We start from the raw sequence: 19624 nt of genomic DNA on the forward strand, positions 1-19624 counted from the left end.
GACAATGAAGTGGATTGTGCAAACTCGAGTTTACAAGCTACATTCATGATTAATGTTACAACAACGCCGAATTTTAGTGAATCATATGCCCCACGTGAAGAATAGTGCTTTCCCTCCCCACGTGGCCTTTAGTAAGTTGTACAGTGTAGCCGCCAATGGTGTGTTTGCTGTTAATATTAATTTGCAACTCATTATTCAATTGTAACACACACACACTCAGAATGCTGAGATGAAGACCTGTCTGTGGTGAGTTTGTATGTGTAGATTACCTACAGATGGATGGTCTCTAGCATCTGTGTGACTGGATGACACAAACTGAGGAGGAGACCCAAATACTCACATACAGCTGCCTGCTTGTACTGTGTTAGCGTCCCAAATGACACCCTACTCCCTACATAGTGCACTACTTTTGACTAGAGCCCTATATAGTGAGTAGGGTGCCAATTAGGACGACATCCGGTTTGGAGCGAGCGGTCGCATTTGCATTCGCTCTGCAGGTAGTATAACTTTTCATTACATTTCATTACATTTCATTATAGTACAACGGTTTAATTTGTCTAACCTTAGCAATTTCTTCTTAGCTAGCTACTTAGCCGTCTGTGTATAAAAGATAATTGCGTAATTATCGTATTCCGTCGTCTATCGTAGTCCACACTGCTATCTGCCCAGCAGCTAGCAAACGTCCACCGTCTACCGAATAGTAGTATAACTTTTCATTACATTTCATTATAGTACAACGGTCTGATTTTCATTTTCATTACAGTACAACGGTTTGGTTTGTTTGATCTTAGCTAGCTACATAGCCGTCTTTGCATCAAACATAATTGTGTAGTTATTGAGGTTCGCCAGCCAGCTATTTTCGCCCTAACGTAACGCAACGTAGCCAACACTGCTAGCTAGCCAGCTTGCCACCGACTAGCAGCATTGTAGAAACGAGTGCATTACAACGGAACGACTTGATCAGTGTAGTGTTGGCTGACTACACAGTTGTCTTTGCTATCTTTGATTTGTATTTGTTCGATCTTAGCTAGCTACTTAGCTGGCTACATAGCCGTCTTTGTATCGGTGATAATTGTGTAGTTATGAAGGTTCGCTGAGGTTCGCTAGCCAGGTATTCTCGCCCTAACGTAACGTAACGTAACGTAGTCAACCCTGCTAGCTAGCCAGCTAGCCACCGATTAGCAGCACTGTAGAAACGATTACATTACAACGGAACGACTTGACTTGTGTAGTGTTAGCTAGCTACATAGTTTTCTTTGCTATCTTTGTATCTAAGATAATTGTGTAGCTTTGAGTAATTATCGGTTAGCTAGCCAGCTATTTTTCGCCTGCCGCGCTGCCCTCCTCCTACCTAGCCAACACTGCTAGCTAACACTGCTAGCTAGCCAACTTCTACCGAATAGCAGCACTGTAGAAACTTACATTACAACGGAACGACTTGATTAGCGTAGTGTTAGCTAGTTGTCTTTGCTGTCCTTGTATCCATGATAATTGTGTAGTTTAGAGAAATTTAGTGAAATTGTCGAGGTTACCTAGCCAGCTTCACTTTCAACAACGTAGCCACTGCTAGCCAGGCTACTTCACCAGCCAGCAGTACTATATCATTTTAGTCAATAAGATCTTGTATTTTATTTTATTTTTGCAACGTAAGCTTAACTTTCTGAACATTCGAGACGTGTAGCCCACTTGTCATTCTAATCTCCTTTGCATTAGCGTAGCCTCTTCTGTAGCCTGTCAACCATGTGTCTGTCTATCCCTGTTCTCTCCTCTCTGCACAGACCATACAAACGCTTCACACCGCGTGGCCGCGCCCACCCTAACCTGGTGGTCCCAGCCCGCACGACCCACGTGGAGTTCCAGGTCTCCGGTAGCCTCTGGAACTGCCGATCTGCGTCCAACAAGGCAGAGCTCATCTCAGCCTATGCGTCCCTCCAGTCCCTCGACTTCCTGGCACTGACGGAAACATGGCTCACCACAGATAACACTGCTACTCCTACTGCTCTCTCTTCGTCTGCCCACGTGTTCTCGCACACCCCGAGACCTTCTGGTCAGCGGGGTGGTGGCACCGGGATCCTCATCTCTCCCAAGTGGTCATTCTCTCTTTCTCCCCTTACCCATCTGTCTATCGCCTCCTTTGAATTCCATGCTGTCACAGTTACCAGCCCTTTCAAGCTTAACATCCTTATCATTTATCGCCCTCCAGGTTCCCTTGGAGAGTTCATCAATGAGCTTGATGCCTTGATAAGCTCCTTTCCTGAGGACGGCTCACCTCTCACAGTTCTGGGTGACTTTAACCTCCCCATGTCTACCTTCGACTCATTCCTCTCTGCCTCCTTCTTTCCACTCCTCTCCTCTTTTGACCTCACCCTCTCACCTTCCCCCCCTACTCACAAGGCAGGCAATACGCTTGACCTCATCTTTACTAGATGCTGTTCTTCCACTAACCTCATTGCAACTCCCCTCCAAGTCTCCGACCACTACCTTGTATCCTTTTCCCTCTCGCTCTCATCCAACACTTCCCACACTGCCCCTACTCGGATGGTATCGCGCCGTCCCAACCTCCGCTCTCTCTCCCCCGCTACTCTCTCCTCTTCCATCCTATCATCTCTTCCCTCTGCCCAAACCTTCTCCAACCTATCTCCTGATTCTGCCTCCTCAACCCTCCTCTCCTCCCTTTCTGCATCCTTTGACTCTCTATGTCCCCTATCCTCCAGGCCGGCTCGGTCCTCCCCTCCCGCTCCGTGGCTCGACGACTCATTGCGAGCTCACAGAACAGGGCTCCGGGCAGCCGAGCGGAAATGGAGGAAAACTCGCCTCCCCGCGGACCTGGCATCCTTTCACTCCCTCCTCTCTACATTTTCCTCTTCTGTATCTGCTGCTAAAGCCACTTTCTACCACTCTAAATTCCAAGCATCTGCCTCTAACCCTAGGAAGCTCTTTGCCACCTTCTCCTCCCTCCTGAATCCTCCTCCCCCTCCCCCCCCCTCCTCCCTCTCTGCAGACGACTTCGTCAACCATTTTGAAAAGAAGGTCGACGACATCCGATCCTCGTTTGCTAAGTCAAACGACACCGCTGGTTCTGCTCACACTGCCCAACCCTGTGCTTTGACCTCTTTCTCCCCTCTCTCTCCAGATGAAATCTCGCTTCTTGTGACGGCCGGCCGCCCAACAACCTGCCCGCTTGACCCTATCCCCTCCTCTCTTCTCCAGACCATTTCCGGAGACCTTCTACCTTACCTCACCTCGCTCATCAACTCATCCTTGACCGCTGGCTACGTCCCTTCCGTCTTCAAGAGAGCGAGAGTTGCACCCCTTCTGAAAAAACCTACACTCGATCCCTCCGATGTCAACAACTACAGACCAGTATCCCTTCTTTCTTTTCTCTCCAAAACTCTTGAACGTGCCGTCCTTGGCCAGCTCTCCTGCTATCTCTCTCAGAATGACCTTCTTGATCCAAATCAGTCAGGTTTCAAGACTAGTCACTCAACTGAGACTGCTCTTCTCTGTATCACGGAGGCGCTCCGCACTGCTAAAGCTAACTCTCTCTCCTCTGCTCTCATCCTTCTAGACCTATCGGCTGCCTTCGATACTGTGAACCATCAGATCCTCCTCTCCACCCTCTCCGAGTTGGGCATCTCCGGCGCGGCCCACGCTTGGATTGCGTCCTACCTGACAGGTCGCTCCTACCAGGTGGCGTGGCGAGAATCTGTCTCCTCACCACGCGCTCTCACCACTGGTGTCCCCCAGGGCTCTGTTCTAGGCCCTCTCCTATTCTCGCTATACACCAAGTCACTTGGCTCTGTCATAACCTCACATGGTCTCTCCTATCATTGCTATGCAGACGACACACAATTAATCTTCTCCTTTCCCCCTTCTGATAACCAGGTGGCGAATCGCATCTCTGCATGTCTGGCAGACATATCAGTGTGGATGACGGATCACCACCTCAAGCTGAACCTCGGCAAGACGGAGCTGCTCTTCCTCCCGGGGAAGGACTGTCCGTTCCATGATCTCGCCATCACGGTTGACAACTCCATTGTGTCCTCCTCCCAGAGCGCTAAGAACCTTGGCGTGATCCTGGACAACACCCTGTCGTTCTCCACCAACATCAAGGCGGTGGCCCGTTCCTGTAGGTTCATGCTCTACAACATCCGCAGAGTACGACCCTGCCTCACACAGGAAGCGGCGCAGGTCCTAATCCAGGCACTTGTCATCTCCCGTCTGGATTACTGCAACTCGCTGTTGGCTGGGCTCCCTGCCTGTGCCATTAAACCCCTACAACTCATCCAGAACGCCGCAGCCCGTCTGGTGTTCAACCTTCCCAAGTTCTCTCACGTCACCCCGCTCCTCCGCTCTCTCCACTGGCTTCCAGTTGAAGCTCGCATCCGCTACAAGACCATGGTGCTTGCCTACGGAGCTGTGAGGGGAACGGCACCTCAGTACCTTCAGGCTCTGATCAGGCCCTACACCCAAACAAGGGCACTGCGTTCATCCACCTCTGGCCTGCTCGCCTCCCTACCACTGAGGAAGTACAGTTCCCGCTCAGCCCAGTCAAAACTGTTCGCTGCTCTGGCACCCCAATGGTGGAACAAACTCCCTCACGACGCCAGGACAGCGGAGTCAATCACCACCTTCCGGAGACACCTGAAACCCCACCTCTTCAAGGAATACCTAGGATAGGATAAAGCAATCCTTCTGCCCCCCCCCCCCCCCCCCTTAAAAGATCTAGATGCACTATTGTAAAGTGGCTGTTCCACTGGATGTCATAAGGTGAATGCACCAATTTGTAAGTCGCTCTGGATAAGAGCGTCTGCTAAATGACTTAAATGTAAATGTAAATGTAACCTCATCCAGTGTGTAGCTTACCTCTGACAGCCTGTATGTCTGCTGAAAAAGGTTCTCCGTTGTATAGTGTGAATGCATGTATTTTCGGTGTGTTACAGTATGTAAGTAGAACTATTCTTGTCCGTTTGGCATGAGAATGAGTGACAAGGATTCGTCACTCAGGTTCTATTTTTACATGTGCAGTATAATATTGATTCCTCACGTGTCAGTGTCTTTCCATCTTGCTGGATGGTGGTGGTATCTCACACATCACCCAGCGGTGACGAGCACAGATGGGTTGACGCTTGGTGCTGTTCGCTCTGCATTTTCTCCAGCTATGTTTTATAATGATACCTTTGTATATACAGTGTATGTGGATGTAACAGTAGAACTTTAAACCGTCCCCTCGCCCCGACCCGGGCGCGAACCAGGGACCCTCTGTACACATCAACAACAGTCACCCACGAAGCGTCGTTACCCATCACTCCACAAAAGCCGCAGCCCTTGCAGAGCAAGGGGCAACACTACTAATAGGTTTCAGAGCAAGTGACGTAACTGATTGAAACGCTACTAGCGCGTACCCGCTAACTAGCTAGCCATTTCACATCCGTTACACTCACCCCCCTTTCAATCTCCTCCTTTTCCGCAGCAACCAGTGATCCGGGTCAACAGCATCAATGTAACAGTATAACTTTAAACCGTCCCCTCGCCCCGACACGGGCGTGAACCAGGGACCCTCTGCACACATCAACAACTGACACCCACAAAGCGTCGTTACCCATCGCTCCACAATAGCCGCGGCCCTTGCAGAGCAAGGGGCAACACTACTAATAGGTTTCAGAGCAAGTGACGTAACTGATTGAAACGCTACTAGCGCGTACCCGCTAACTAGCTAGCCATTTCACATCTGTTACATGGACACCCCTTCAAATTAGTGGATTCGGCTATTTCAGCTCCACTCGTTGCTGACTGGTGTATAAAATCGAGCACACAGCCATGCCATCTCCATGGACAAACATTGGCAGTAGAATGGCCTGTACGTGGCACCGTCATAGGATGCTACCTTTCCATATTCTAAACATACCCAGTTTGTCAAATGTCTGCCCTGCTAGAGCTGCCCCGGTTAACTGTAAGTGCTGTTATTGGGAAGTGGAAACGTCTAAGAGCAACAACAGCTCAGCCGCAAAGTGATAGGCCACAGAAGCTCACAGAATGGGACCGCCGAGTGCAGAAGCGCGTAGCGCGTAACAATCGTCTGTCCTCGGCAGCAACACTGACTACCAAGTTCCAAACTGCCCCTGGAAGCAACGTCAGCACAATAACTGTTCGTTGGGTGTTTAATGAAATGGGTTGCCATGGCCGAGCAGCCGTACGCAATCCTAAGATCACCATCCGCAATGCCAAGCATTGGCTGGAGTGGTGTAAAGCTGGCTGCCATTGAACTCTGGAGCAGTGGAAACACATTCTCTGGAGTGATGAATCATGCTTCACCATCTGGCAGTCCGACGGATGAATCTGGGTTTGGTGGATGCCAGGAGAACCCTAACTGTCCGAATGTATTGTTCCAACTGTAAAGTTTGGTGGAGGCTGGGGCTGTTTTTCATGGCCACTTCCAGTGTTCCAGTGTAGGGAAATCTTAACGCTACAGCATACAATGACATTCTAGACAATTCTGTGCTTCCATCTAGCAACTGGCAACAGTTTGGTAAGGCCCTTTCCTGTTTAAGCATGACAATGCCCCCGTGCACAAAGCAAGGTCCATACAGAAATGGTTTGTCGAGATCGGTGTGGAAGAACTTGACTGGCCTGCACAGAGCCCTGACCTCAACTCTATCGAACACCTTTGGGATGAATTGGAATGCCGACTGCGAGCCAGGCCTAATCGCCCAACATCAGTGCCCAACCTCACTAATGCTCTTATCGCTGATGGAAGCAAGTCCCCGCAGCAATGTTCCAACATCTAGTGGAAAGTCCTCCCATAAGAGTGGAGGCTGTTATAGCAGCAGAGTGGGGACCAATATCTCATTCCATGATTTTGGAATGAGATATTCGATGAGCAGGTGTCCACATACTTTTGGTCATGTAGTGTATCTCAGCCAATAGCCCATGCAAATTAATTGGTGCGAGACTGCAACATAGATGTGTGTCGCTGTCTCTCTGGAGAGAGAAGAGAGGGAGAGAGAAGATAGAGGGAAAGAGAGAGAGAGGGAAGGAGAGATAAAAACCCACTGTGATGTCTTATTTAAAAACCCAGTAGGTGGTTTAAAGGCTCACTGCTATCTTAGCCTCACATTCCTGACAACTGGCTTTAAACAGGGAGACCCAAATCCAAAGGGAACAGATAGACGCTGGCGCTGTCTCAATAGCACCCTATTCCCTTTGTGGTCCACTTCTTTTGACCAGGGCCCACAGGGAATATAGGAAGGAATAGGGGGGCATTTGGACCGCTGGCCATGTGTGGTGACTGAGCCATGGACTCACTGTCTTTACATCCAAGCTTTATTGACAACGTTTTCCCCCACTGGTCTTCATCAGACATGATGATGGTGGATAAAGCACACGGGAGCATAGATAGATTGCAGTATGCAGCAGACCTGGGATAATATTTGAATACAGATCCGCCTTTTTAAAACTATTTCTCAGGAAGTGACTCATTTTTGAAACTATTAGATTGGCTGCCTTCAACTAATGGCAGGGCTGTATCTGGAATTGCATAGATACCATATAAATTGAACGAATAGAGCACACACAATCTCCTATTCTGTATATGTCTATCTGACAGTCATATTTGATCTACACCATACATTATCTACATGTACATACTACGTCAATCAGCCCGACTAACCGGTACCTGTATGTAGCCTCGCTACTGTATATAGCCTCGCTACTGTTATTTTTCACTGTCTTTTTACTGTTTTTTTTTCTTTACTTACCTATTGTTCACCTAATACCTTTTTGCACTGTTGGTTAGAGCCTGTAAGTAAGCATTTCACCTGCGCACGTGATGAATAAACTTTATTTAATTTATGTCTGAACATTCTGCAAATGTCCATTCTCCTGAATGTCAATAGCCCCAGGTATATATCATCAAGTCAAACCAATTAAACAATGATATTTTCTACAGATAAGTACAAATAAGTTGTGGCACTCAACTACAGTATGACTATGGGCCCTGGTCTAAAGTAGTGCACTATAAGGGAAAAGGGTGCCATTTAGGATGCAATTCCAGCACTATCTGCTGCTACTGCTGAAATATTGAATTCACTGCCACCTACCATGTTCATAAAGGAAACACTCATTGCCTGTCCATTTAGTTCAATATACTGTATATTAAGTATAGATTAGAATAATTCACAGTTAAAAGGCCTCACATGAGTCATTAGTGAGAACAACCCAGTGTCTGTTCTGAGGTCAGCCCTGTCTGTGTGTTCATTTCAAATGGCACCCTGTCCCTATATTGTGCACTAGTTTGATCAGGGCCCATAGGGCTAGGTAAAACGTAGTACACTATGGAATAGGGTGCCATTTGTGACAGAATCTCTATCTCTTCTGAGAGAAGCTCTGTGTGCTGAATGTAGCAGCTAGGCCCTGTGTCTGCACTGAGAGTATACACTAAGTAGTTTCATTTGTAATGACTGAGAATATAGCTGTTGTTTTATATAGTATACTGTCGATAGCTGTAGACCTTCTGCAGTTGCACTGTTGACCTGTATAGGTAAGCAATGCTGATCATTTGATCGTCAGTGACATTGGTATTTGGTATATGCACTGGCCCTAACCCTGACAACAGAGTGTTATTCACTGGCCCTAACCCTGTCAACAGAGTGCTATTCACTGGCCCTAACCCTGACAACAGAGTGCTATTCACTGGCCCTAACCCTGTCAACAGAGTGTTATTCACTGGCCCTAACCCTGTCAGAGTGCTATTCACTGGCCCTAACCCTGACAACAGAGTGCTATTCACTGGCCCTAACCCTGACAACAGAGTGTTATTCACTGGCCCTAACCCTGACAACAGAGTGCTATTCACTGGCCCTAACCCTGACAACAGAGTGCTATTCACTGGCCCTAACCCTGTCAACAGAGTGTTATTCACTGGCCCTAACCCTGTCAGAGTGCTATTCACTGGCCCTAACCCTGACAACAGAGTGCTATTTACTGGCCCTAACCCTGACAACAGAGTGTTATTCACTGGCCCTAACCCTGACAACAGAGTGCTATTCACTGGCCCTAACCCTGTCAACAGAGTGTTATTCACTGGCCCTAACCCTGTCAGAGTGCTATTCACTGGCCCTAACCCTGACAACAGAGTGCTATTCACTGGCCCTAACCCTGTCAACAGAGTGTTATTCACTGGCCCTAACCCTGTCAACAGAGTCCTATTCACTGGCCCTAACCCTGTCAACAGAGTGTTATTCACTGGCCCTAACCCTGTCAACAGAGTGCTATTCACTGGCCCTAACCCTGACAACAGAGTGCTATTCACTGGCCCTAACCCTGACAACAGAGTGTTATTCACTGGCCCTAACCCTGACAACAGAGTGCTATTCACTGGCCCTAACCCTGTCAACAGAGTGTTATTCACTGGACCTAACCCTGACAACAGAGTGTTATTCACTGGCCCTAACCCTGTCAGAGTGCTATTCACTGGCCCTAACCCTGACAACAGAGTGCTATTCACTGGCCCTAACCCTGTCAACAGAGTGCTATTCACTGGCCCTAACCCTGTCAACAGAGTGCTATTCACTGGCCCTAACCCTGACAACAGAGTGTTATTCACTGGCCCTAACCCTGACAACAGAGTGTTATTCACTGGCCCTAACCCTGTCAACAGAGTGTTATTCACTGGCCCTAACCCTGACAACAGAGTGCTATTCACTGGCCCTAACCCTGACAACAGAGTGTTATTCACTGGCCCTAACCCTGACAACAGAGTGCTATTCACTGGCCCTAACCCTGTCAACAGAGTGTTATTCACTGGCCCTAACCCTGTCAGAGTGCTATTCACTGGCCCTAACCCTGACAACAGAGTGCTATTCACTGGCCCTAACCCTGACAACAGAGTGCTATTCACTGGCCCTAACCCTGTCAACAGAGTGTTATTCACTGGCCCTAACCCTGTCAGAGTGCTATTCACTGGCCCTAACCCTGACAACAGAGTGCTATTCACTGGCCCTAACCCTGTCAACAGAGTGTTATTCACTGGCCCTAACCCTGTCAACAGAGTCCTATTCACTGGCCCTAACCCTGTCAACAGAGTGTTATTCACTGGTCCTAACCCTGTCAACAGAGTGCTATTCACTGGCCCTAACCCTGACAACAGAGTGCTATTCACTGGCCCTAACCCTGTCAACAGAGTGTTATTCACTGGCCCTAACCCTGTCAACAGAGTGTTATTCACTGGCCCTAACCCTGACAACAAAGTGTTATTCACTGGCCCTAACCCTGACAACAGAGTGTTATTCACTGGCCCTAACCCTGACAACAGAGTGTTATTCACTGGCCCTAACCCTGACAACAGAGTGCTATTCACTGGCTCTAACCCTGTCAACAGAGTGCTATTCACTGGCCCTAACCCTGACAACAGAGTGCTATTCACTGGCCCTAACCCTGTCAACAGAGTGCTATTCACTGGCCCTAACCCTGTCAACAGAGTGCTATTCACTGGCCCTAACCCTGTCAACAGAGTGTTATTCACTGGCCCTAACCCTGACAACAGAGTGTTATTCACTGGCCCTAACCCTGACAACAGAGTGTTATTCACTGGCCCTAACCCTGACAACAGAGTGTTATTCACTAGCCCTAACCCTGACAACAGAGTGTTATTCACTGGCCCTAACCCTGACAACAGAGTGCTATTCACTGGCCCTAACCCTGTCAACAGAGTGCTATTTACTGGCCCTAACCCTGTCAACAGAGTGTTATTCACTGGCCCTAACCCTGTCAACAGAGTGCTATTCACTGGCCCTAACCCTGTCAACAGAGTGTTATTCACTGGCCCTAACCCTGACAACAGAGTGCTATTCACTGGCCCTAACCCTGACAACAGAGTGTTATTCACTGGCCCTAACCCTGACAACAGAGTGCTATTCACTGGCCCTAACCCTGTCAACAGAGTGCTATTTACTGGCCCTAACCCTGTCAACAGAGTGTTATTCACTGGCCCTAACCCTGTCAACAGAGTGCTATTCACTGGCCCTAACCCTGTCATCAGAGTGTTATTCACTGGCCCTAACCCTGACAACAGAGTGCTATTCACTGGCCCTAACCCTGTCAACAGAGTGTTATTCACTGGCCCTAACCCTGTCAACAGAGTGTTATTCACTGGCCCTAACCCTGACAACAGAGTGTTATTCACTGGCCCTAACCCTGACAACAGAGTGCTATTCACTGGCCCTAACCCTGACAACAGAGTGTTATTCACTGGCCCTAACCCTGACAACAGAGTGTTATTCACTGGCCCTAACCCTGACAACAGAGTCCTATTCACTGGCCCTAACCCTGACAACAGAGTGCTATTCACTGGCCCTAACCCTGTCAACAGAGTGCTATTCACTGGCCCTAACCCTGTCAACAGAGTGCTATTCACTGGCCCTAACCCTGTCAACAGAGTGCTATTCACTGGCCCTAACCCTGACAACAGAGTGCTATTCACTGGCCCTAACCCTGACAACAGAGTGTTATTCACTGGCCCTAACCCTGTCAACAGAGTGTTATTCACTGGCCCTAACCCTGACAACAGAGTGCTATTCACTGGCCCTAACCCTGACAACAGAGTGCTATTCACTGGCCCTAACCCTGACAACAGAGTGTTATTCACTGGCCCTAACCCTGTCAACAGAGTGTTATTCACTGGCCCTAACCCTGTCAACAGAGTGTTATTCACTGGCCCTAACCCTGTCAGAGTGCTATTCACTGGCCCTAACCCTGTCAACAGAGTGCTATTCACTGGCCCTAACCCTGTCAACAGAGTGTTATTCACTGGCCCTAACCCTGTCAACAGAGTGTTATTCACTGGCCCTAACCCTGTCAACAGAGTGTTATTCACTGGCCCTAACCCTGTCAACAGAGTGTTATTCACTGGCCCTAACCCTGACAACAGAGTGTTATTCACTGGCCCTAACCCTGACAACAGAGTGTTATTCACTGGCCCTAACCCTGTCAACAGAGTGCTATTCACTGGCCCTAACCCTGTCAACAGAGTGTTATTCACTGGCCCTAACCCTGACAACAGAGTGTTATTCACTGGCCCTAACCCTGACAACAGAGTGTTATTCACTGGCCCTAACCCTGTCAACAGAGTGCTATTTACTGGCCCTAACCCTGTCAACAGAGTGTTATTCACTGGCCCTAACCCTGTCAACAGAGTGCTATTCACTGGCCCTAACCCTGTCATCAGAGTGTTATTCACTGGCCCTAACCCTGACAACAGAGTGCTATTCACTGGCCCTAACCCTGACAACAGAGTGTTATTCACTAGCCCTAACCCTGACAACAGAGTGTTATTCACTGGCCCTAACCCTGTCAACAGAGTGTTATTCACTGGCCCTAACCCTGACAACAGAGTGCTATTCACTGGCCCTAACCCTGACAACAGAGTGTTATTCACTGGCCCTAACCCTGTCAACAGAGTGCTATTCACTGGCCCTAACCCTGTCAACAGAGTGCTATTCACTGGCCCTAACCCTGTCAACAGAGTGCTATTCACTGGCCCTAACCCTGACAACAGAGTGTTATTCACTGGCCCTAACCCTGTCAACAGAGTGCTATTCACTGGCCCTAACCCTGACAACAGAGTGTTATTCACTGGCCCTAACCCTGTCAACAGAGTGCTATTCACTGGCCCTAACCCTGTCAACAGAGTGCTATTCACTGGCCCTAACCCTGTCAACAGAGTGCTATTCACTGGCCCTAACCCTGTCAACAGAGTGCTATTCACTGGCCCTAACCCTGACAACAGAGTGTTATTCACTGGCGCTAACCCTGACAACAGAGTGCTATTCACTGGCCCTAACCCTGTCAACAGAGTGCTATTCACTGGCCCTAACCCTGACAGAGTGTTATTCACTGGCCCTAACCCTGTCAACAGAGTGCTATTCACTGGCCCTAACCCTGTCAACAGAGTGTTATTCACTGGCGCTAACCCTGTCAACAGAGTGCTATTCACTGGCCCTAACCCTGTCAACAGAGTGCTATTCACTGGCCCTAACCCTGTCAACAGAGTGTTATTCACTGGCCCTAACCCTGTCAACAGAGTGTTATTCACTGGCCCTAACCCTGTCAACAGAGTGTTATTCACTGGCCCTAACCCTGTCAACAGAGTGTTATTCACTGGCTGAGAAGCGCTGCTATACCATCCGTGGCTTTGTGCCGTTTGGTTTAATACCTTTGGTTTAATACCTGTGTGTGTGTGTGTGTTTAATGCCTGAGGTTTGGGCTTTCTAAGGAGCACATGGGATTCCATTCTACAAGCCTTTGTTATAAGCATAACAAATAGTTTTAAACAGTGAAATTGTTATTCATTGTCACCATATCCCAAAACAACTTTTTAATACTCCTATATCTAACCCTTTTCCAAAACTGTTGTTGTTTGTTAGTAAGACAGTTTAGTTGGAAAGTATAGAATGCAGATACTGATTGCCATGAGTTGAACACTTATGAATGATATTCAGTATCACCATAATGACAACTCAACACTATAATATCCGTGTTTCTTTCTGTCATAGAAACAGAGCAGTAGTAGAGTCCATTGTGATTACAACTGAGATATCTAGCACTTTGCCCAATGTAGAACAAAATGCTTGTGGTTTTCTAATAAGAAAATAATTCATTTCATAGATTTGTATTTGATGTAACCAGGAGCCTGGCTCAGCTCAATTCATTTGTCTCATTAATACAGATTCTATTGCGGAAATGGCACACCGCCAGGAAGACTTTTGTTAAGGACAGTTTTTGCCAAGCCTTTATAGTGCTAGTGTTTATCTGAACAGGTCTTAGGTGAACATAATGATTCCTGGAGAGAGAGAGACAAAGAAAGAGAGGAACTGGGTGATTTGTGCTGCTTCACAACCAGCTGCTCTGCTCTACTCTGCTCAGCCCATCTTCAGTGACTCACTGTCACAAACAATTCTATTTTAATTCTCTCTTCCCTCATTTCCATCTCCTTCTCCCACCCTGGAAGTGGTGGCTGGCTGCCGAGCAGAGTACTGACTACTGGTCTTTGAAGAAGACGTGAGCAACAAAACAAGGCCTGCGTAGCGTTGTTGTTGTGACAGAAAGCTATGATTTCTATTTTAATTGCTGTGGCTAATCCACGGGCTGGCCGCGGACGTCTACAGGCCAGAATGACAAAGACAAAAGAGAAGTTATTAGTGCTGCAGACATATGATAAACCATCTTTCTTCTCAACTCGTCTCGTCTCTTTTCGTTTTTTCATTTCTCTTCTCTCCGCTCCTTCTGTTGTAAGGGGTGCGTGACTGGCTGCCAAGACGTCAGGCGCAGGAGAGCAGAACTGGGTAATAACCGGAGCAGTTTAATATGCAAAACCAACGGCACCCAGAACAACAAAATATGGGTACAAAATAACCCGGCGCGAACCAGTCAGAGTGCACAAGCACTTTACAACAAACAATTTCACACACAGACATGGGGGGAACAGAGGGTTAAATACACGACAAGTAATGAGGGAATGTAAACCAGGTGTGTGGGAAAACAAGACAAAACAAATGGAAAATGAAAGGTGGATCGGCGATGGCTAGAAGACCGGTGACGTCGACCGCCGAACGCCGCCCGAACAAGGAGAGGAACCGACTTCGGCGGAAGTTGTGACACCTCTCCTCGTCTCTCTTCTCTCCTTTCCTCTCCCCTCCGTCAAGAGAGATACATGGCATTAAGTTCACAGAAACAATTTTTTAAAACAATTTTTTTATTTTTTTTATATATATTTTTTTTTAAAGGAGTGGATCAGCTTAATATTCTGGAAAGAATGTTGCTTCCAATGTAATTGTCTGCATCATTTCCAATCGCCCATATTTTTTTGGTAAAAATATATATCCATACACGCATGCATACATATACACATATATACATACACATACCTATATAGACATACATACTTTTTAAAAAGAATATACCTTTATTATTATTCCCCGCAAACCCTACCGCCGATCCCCCAATTGGAGTAAACTAATAAACACTTCTGCTTTTACCTTCAATTTATACATCTTATACACATTTTACAGACACAGTCTACTTTACAATAGTTCTCTCTTGTTTGTTCTTAGTCCTTCCTCTATTTCTGATGTCCATCCAGTTTGATATTTGTTTCTATTTGTAACTATGCTATTTCACAAAAGTTCTCGAACCTATATACATTTTACAGATCCCATATGCTTTACATTGTTTATCTTGTTATTAGTCCCACCCTTCAGCTCCATTCAACCCCTCCCATCTATCTTTCAACATCATCCATTTCCAATTAGAGGCAGCTGGTAATCGTTCTCACCTGTGTTTTATGGGATATTGTTTTGAGTTAGTGCACGTAGCATCTCTGTTGTCACGGTTCGTTGTTAGTTTATTGTTTATTTGTTTTTGTCTTTGCTAAGTTTCACTTTTTCATTAAATTATGTGGAACTCAACATCCGCTGCGCCTTGGTCCGATATTTATTCCAGCGAACGTGACAGAGTATCCCATCAAACCAGGACCAAGCAGCGTGTTCACCAGGTGAAGGATTTCTGGACATCAGAAGGAGATAATGGAGGACAGCGACGACGACAGTGTTCGTGGCTACAGTAAGCCCAAGGACAACCCCAAGTTTTTGTTTTGGGGGGGGGGGGGGGGGGGGGGGGGGGCACATGGAGCTGACGGCTGAGCAGAGGGAAGAGCCAGAGACTGTCAGGGAGGCAATGGGGAAGTTGGGAGAGAGTGAGATGAGAGAGATGTTGTGCAAGTGTTTTCTGCTCAACATCTGACCAGAGGATCCGGTTAGCAGTCTGGTGCAACCTGTGCCGGTTCCACGCTTCTGGCATAAAGTGCACCTCTCCTGTCCAGTACGTCATGTGTCTCCTCCTCGCACTCTCCCTGAAGTGCGTGTCCCCAGTCAGGTACATCTTGTGCCTGCTCCCCGCACTCGCCCTGAAGTGCGTGTCACCAGTCTGGCGCCACCTGTGCCGGTTCCACGCACTAGGCCTCCAGTGCGCCTTCCCAGTTCAGTGCGTCCTGTGCCTGCTCCTCGCACTCGCCCTGAGGTGCGTGTCACCAGTCCGGTGCCAGCTGTGCTGACCCCACGCATCAGGCCTCCAGTGCGCCTCCCCAGTCCAGAGCTTCAGGCGACGGTCCCCAGTCCGGAGCTTCCGGCGACGGTCCCCAGTCCGGAGCTTCCGGCGACGGTCCCCAGTCTGGAGCTTCCGGCGACGGTCCCCAGTCCGGAGCTTCCGGCGCCGTTTCACAGTCCTGAGCCTCCTGAGACGGTCCGGAACCTCCTGAGACGGTCCACGGTCCGGAACCTCCAGCTCCATGGCCGAAGCCTTCCCCTGCGTCGATGCCCAGTCTAAGCACGGCGTCCAGTCCAGCTCCAAGGCCAGAGTCTTCTTCTGTGTTGGTGCCCAGTCCAGGCACAATGTCCAGTCCCGCTCCATGGCGGGAGCCTTCCCCTGCGCCGATGCCCAGTCCAGGCATGGCGTCCAGTCTAGCTCCAAGGCCGGAGCATTCTCCTGCTCTGGTGCTCAGTCCAGATATGGCGTCCAGTCCTGCTCCATGGCAGGAGCCTTCCTCTGCACTGATGTTCAGTCCAGATCTGGTGTCCAGTCCCGCTCCATGGCAGGAGCCTTCCTTGACACCAAGGTCCAGTCCAGGCACAGTGTTCAGCCAGGATCCATGGCTGGATCCACGAGCTGAGCGGGTTTTTTGTCCCTCACCAGAGCCACCCTCGATGCAGCGGATCCGCAGGATGAGCGGTTTCTTTGTCCCGCACCAGAGCCGCCTCCGATGCTGGCGAATCCGCGGGATGAGAGGGTTCTTCTAGAGAACCATTGTTTCTCTATGGTGAAGTAGGTCAGGGCGTGACTGGGGGTTATTCTAGTTTATTAATTCTATTTGGGGTTCTAGGTTATTATTTCTATGTTGGTGATTTGTATGATTCCCAATTAGAGGCAGCTGGTAATCGTTGTCTCTAATTGGGGATCATATTTAAGTAGCATTCTATCCACCTGTGTTTTATGGGATATTGTTTTGAGTTAGTGCACGTAGAAGCTCTGTAGTCAAGGTTCGTTGTTAGTTTATTGTTTATTTGTTTTTGTCTTTGCTATGTTTCACTTCATAAATTAAATTATGTGGAACTCAACATCCGCTGCGCCTTGGTCCGATCATTATTCCAGCGAACGTGACAGCAGTGTAGCCCAAATATATTGTTTTTGTTGTGTTGAACTTGACAGTAACACGTATGTGTGTGTGAGTGAGGGGGGGTTATTTAATTTTTTACTCAGTGAACATTATTTTTGCAGACATGTAGCCTTTTGCACTTGATCAATGTCTACTATAGTGGCCACTAAAATAGAGCAAAAATAGAATGCCTGTTTGTTTCATTCTGTTTCTACTTTAAGATCTTTTTTTCCCAAGTGCAATATTTAGATGTGTGTGGTCACAAGCATTCTATTATAAAGGCTGTCATGGCTAACTGCAATATTAGTGTATTGTTTTTTTCTCTGGACTTGAGTGTCATTTGCAGTAAAGTCTAGGCAACAAATAACATTGGATTGCTTTCTTTGCATTTTTTTAGCTGTGAGTGTCACGATCGTCGTTGGAAGCATACTCGAACCAAAGCGCAGCGTGATCTGGGTTCCACATATTTATTGTAGTGAAACGCACAAAACAATAACGAACAAACGAAACGTGACTTTATGGAGTGCTCACAGGCAACAACACAAAAACAAGATCCCACAAAACACAGTGGGGAAATGGCTGCCTAAATATGATCCCCAATCAGAGACAACGACAAACAGCTGCCTCTGATTGGGAACCATACCAGGCCAACATAGAAAAAAAAAAACTAGATTACCCACCCTAGTCACACCCCGACCTAACCAACATAGAGAATAAAAAGGCTCTCTATGGTCAGGGCGTGACAGTGAGTTAGGTTCACATTAACCACTTTTTATTTTACACACAGAGACTGATAATGTAGATCATATTCTTTATTGATTAATTAGTTAAAAACCTGCATTTCCTCCTAGCAAGGATGTTTTGCATGTTTCACTGCAACAAAAAAAGAAGTGTCACCTTTTTGGGCCCTCACCAGTTTGCATCCTAAACCTTGCGTAGGCGGCAGACACTACCATATGAACTGAACACAGACCACTACCATGTCTATTCCATATGAACTGAACACAGACCACTACCATGTCTATTCCATATGAACTGAACACAGACCACTACCATGTCTATTCCATATGAACTGAACACAGACCACTACCATGTCTATTCCATATGAACTGAACACAGACCACTACCATGTCTATTCCATATGAACTGAACCCAGACCACTACCATGTCTATTCCATATGAACTGAACACAGACCACTACCATGTCTATTCCATATGAACTGAACACAGACCACTACTATGTCTATTCCATATGAACTGAACACAGACCACTACCATGTCTATTCCATATGAACTGAACACAGACCACTACCATATCTATTCCATATGAACTGAACACAGACCACTACCATGTCTATTCCATATGAACTGAACCCAGACCACTACCATGTCTATTCCATATGAACTGAACCCAGACCACTACCATGTCTATTCCATATGAACTGAACACAGACCACTACAGGTATGCATGCTCAGCTCAGCTCTTCAGTGCACAGCGGACAGCGGGGTTGGAAAGTTGTGTGTACGTGTGTGATTGAGAGGGTGAGTGTTTCTTTAGTTGCCTACTGCCTCCTCCAGAGTAACTTTACTGTGACGAAACTGTCTGTGTCAAATATAACTTTATTCCCCAGATAGGGCCCTGGTCAAAAGTAGTGCACTATATAGAGAATAGGGTGCCATTTGACACAGCCTATGTCTTTTCCACTGCCAGGGGTCAGAAGGCTGAAAGCGTGGGTGAGGAGGAGGAAGAAGTGAAACAGAAAGGAAGAAAAATTCTCAGCGCTTTGAAAATCCTGTTCTATCCTTATCTCACCAAGATAAAAACGTTTATGTTTCCAACTCACCCACTCTTCTTTTTTCATGTACCCATATTGGCATTGGGCAAAGCAAATGTTCCACTTGTAAACCCTTTCATTCAAGATTCATCGCCATACATGGTTGTGTATTTGTGCTTGAGGCATATTGTCACGTTCCTGACCGTTCTTTTTGTTATTTTGTATGTGTTTGACGGTCAGGGCGTGAGTTTGGGTGGGTAGTCTATGTTATGTGTTTTTATGTTGGTTAAAGGGTGACCTGATATGGCTCTCAATTAGAGGCAGGTGGTTTTCATTTCCTCTGATTGAGAGCCATATTAAGGTAGGCGTTTTCACATTGTTTGTTGTGGGTGGTTGTCTCCTGTGTCAGTGTCTGTGTATGTTACGCCACACCGGACTGTTTCGGTTTCGGTTTGTTTGTTCATTCGGTTTTTGTGTAGTCTGTTTTTCCTGTTCGTGCGTTCTTCGTTACACGTAAGTTCCTACGTTCAGGTCAGTCTACGTCGTTTGTTGTTTTTGTATCTATTCAAGTGTTTTCGGTTTTGTTTAATAAATATCATGTCATATAACCACGCTGCGTTTTGGTCGAAGTCCTGCTATCTAGGAA

General features: G+C 47.4%; 1 protein-coding gene across 2 annotated transcripts in view; it reads left to right on the forward strand.

Annotated features, from left to right (window-relative positions):
- LOC129815232 (protein bassoon-like) overlaps positions 1-19624 on the forward strand; it is a 172731-nt gene that overhangs the window by 1386 nt on the left and 151721 nt on the right. The window lies entirely within an intron of this gene.

Source organism: Salvelinus fontinalis, chromosome 18 (assembly GCF_029448725.1).
Source record: "Salvelinus fontinalis isolate EN_2023a chromosome 18, ASM2944872v1, whole genome shotgun sequence".
Lineage (NCBI taxonomy): Eukaryota > Metazoa > Chordata > Actinopteri > Salmoniformes > Salmonidae > Salvelinus > Salvelinus fontinalis.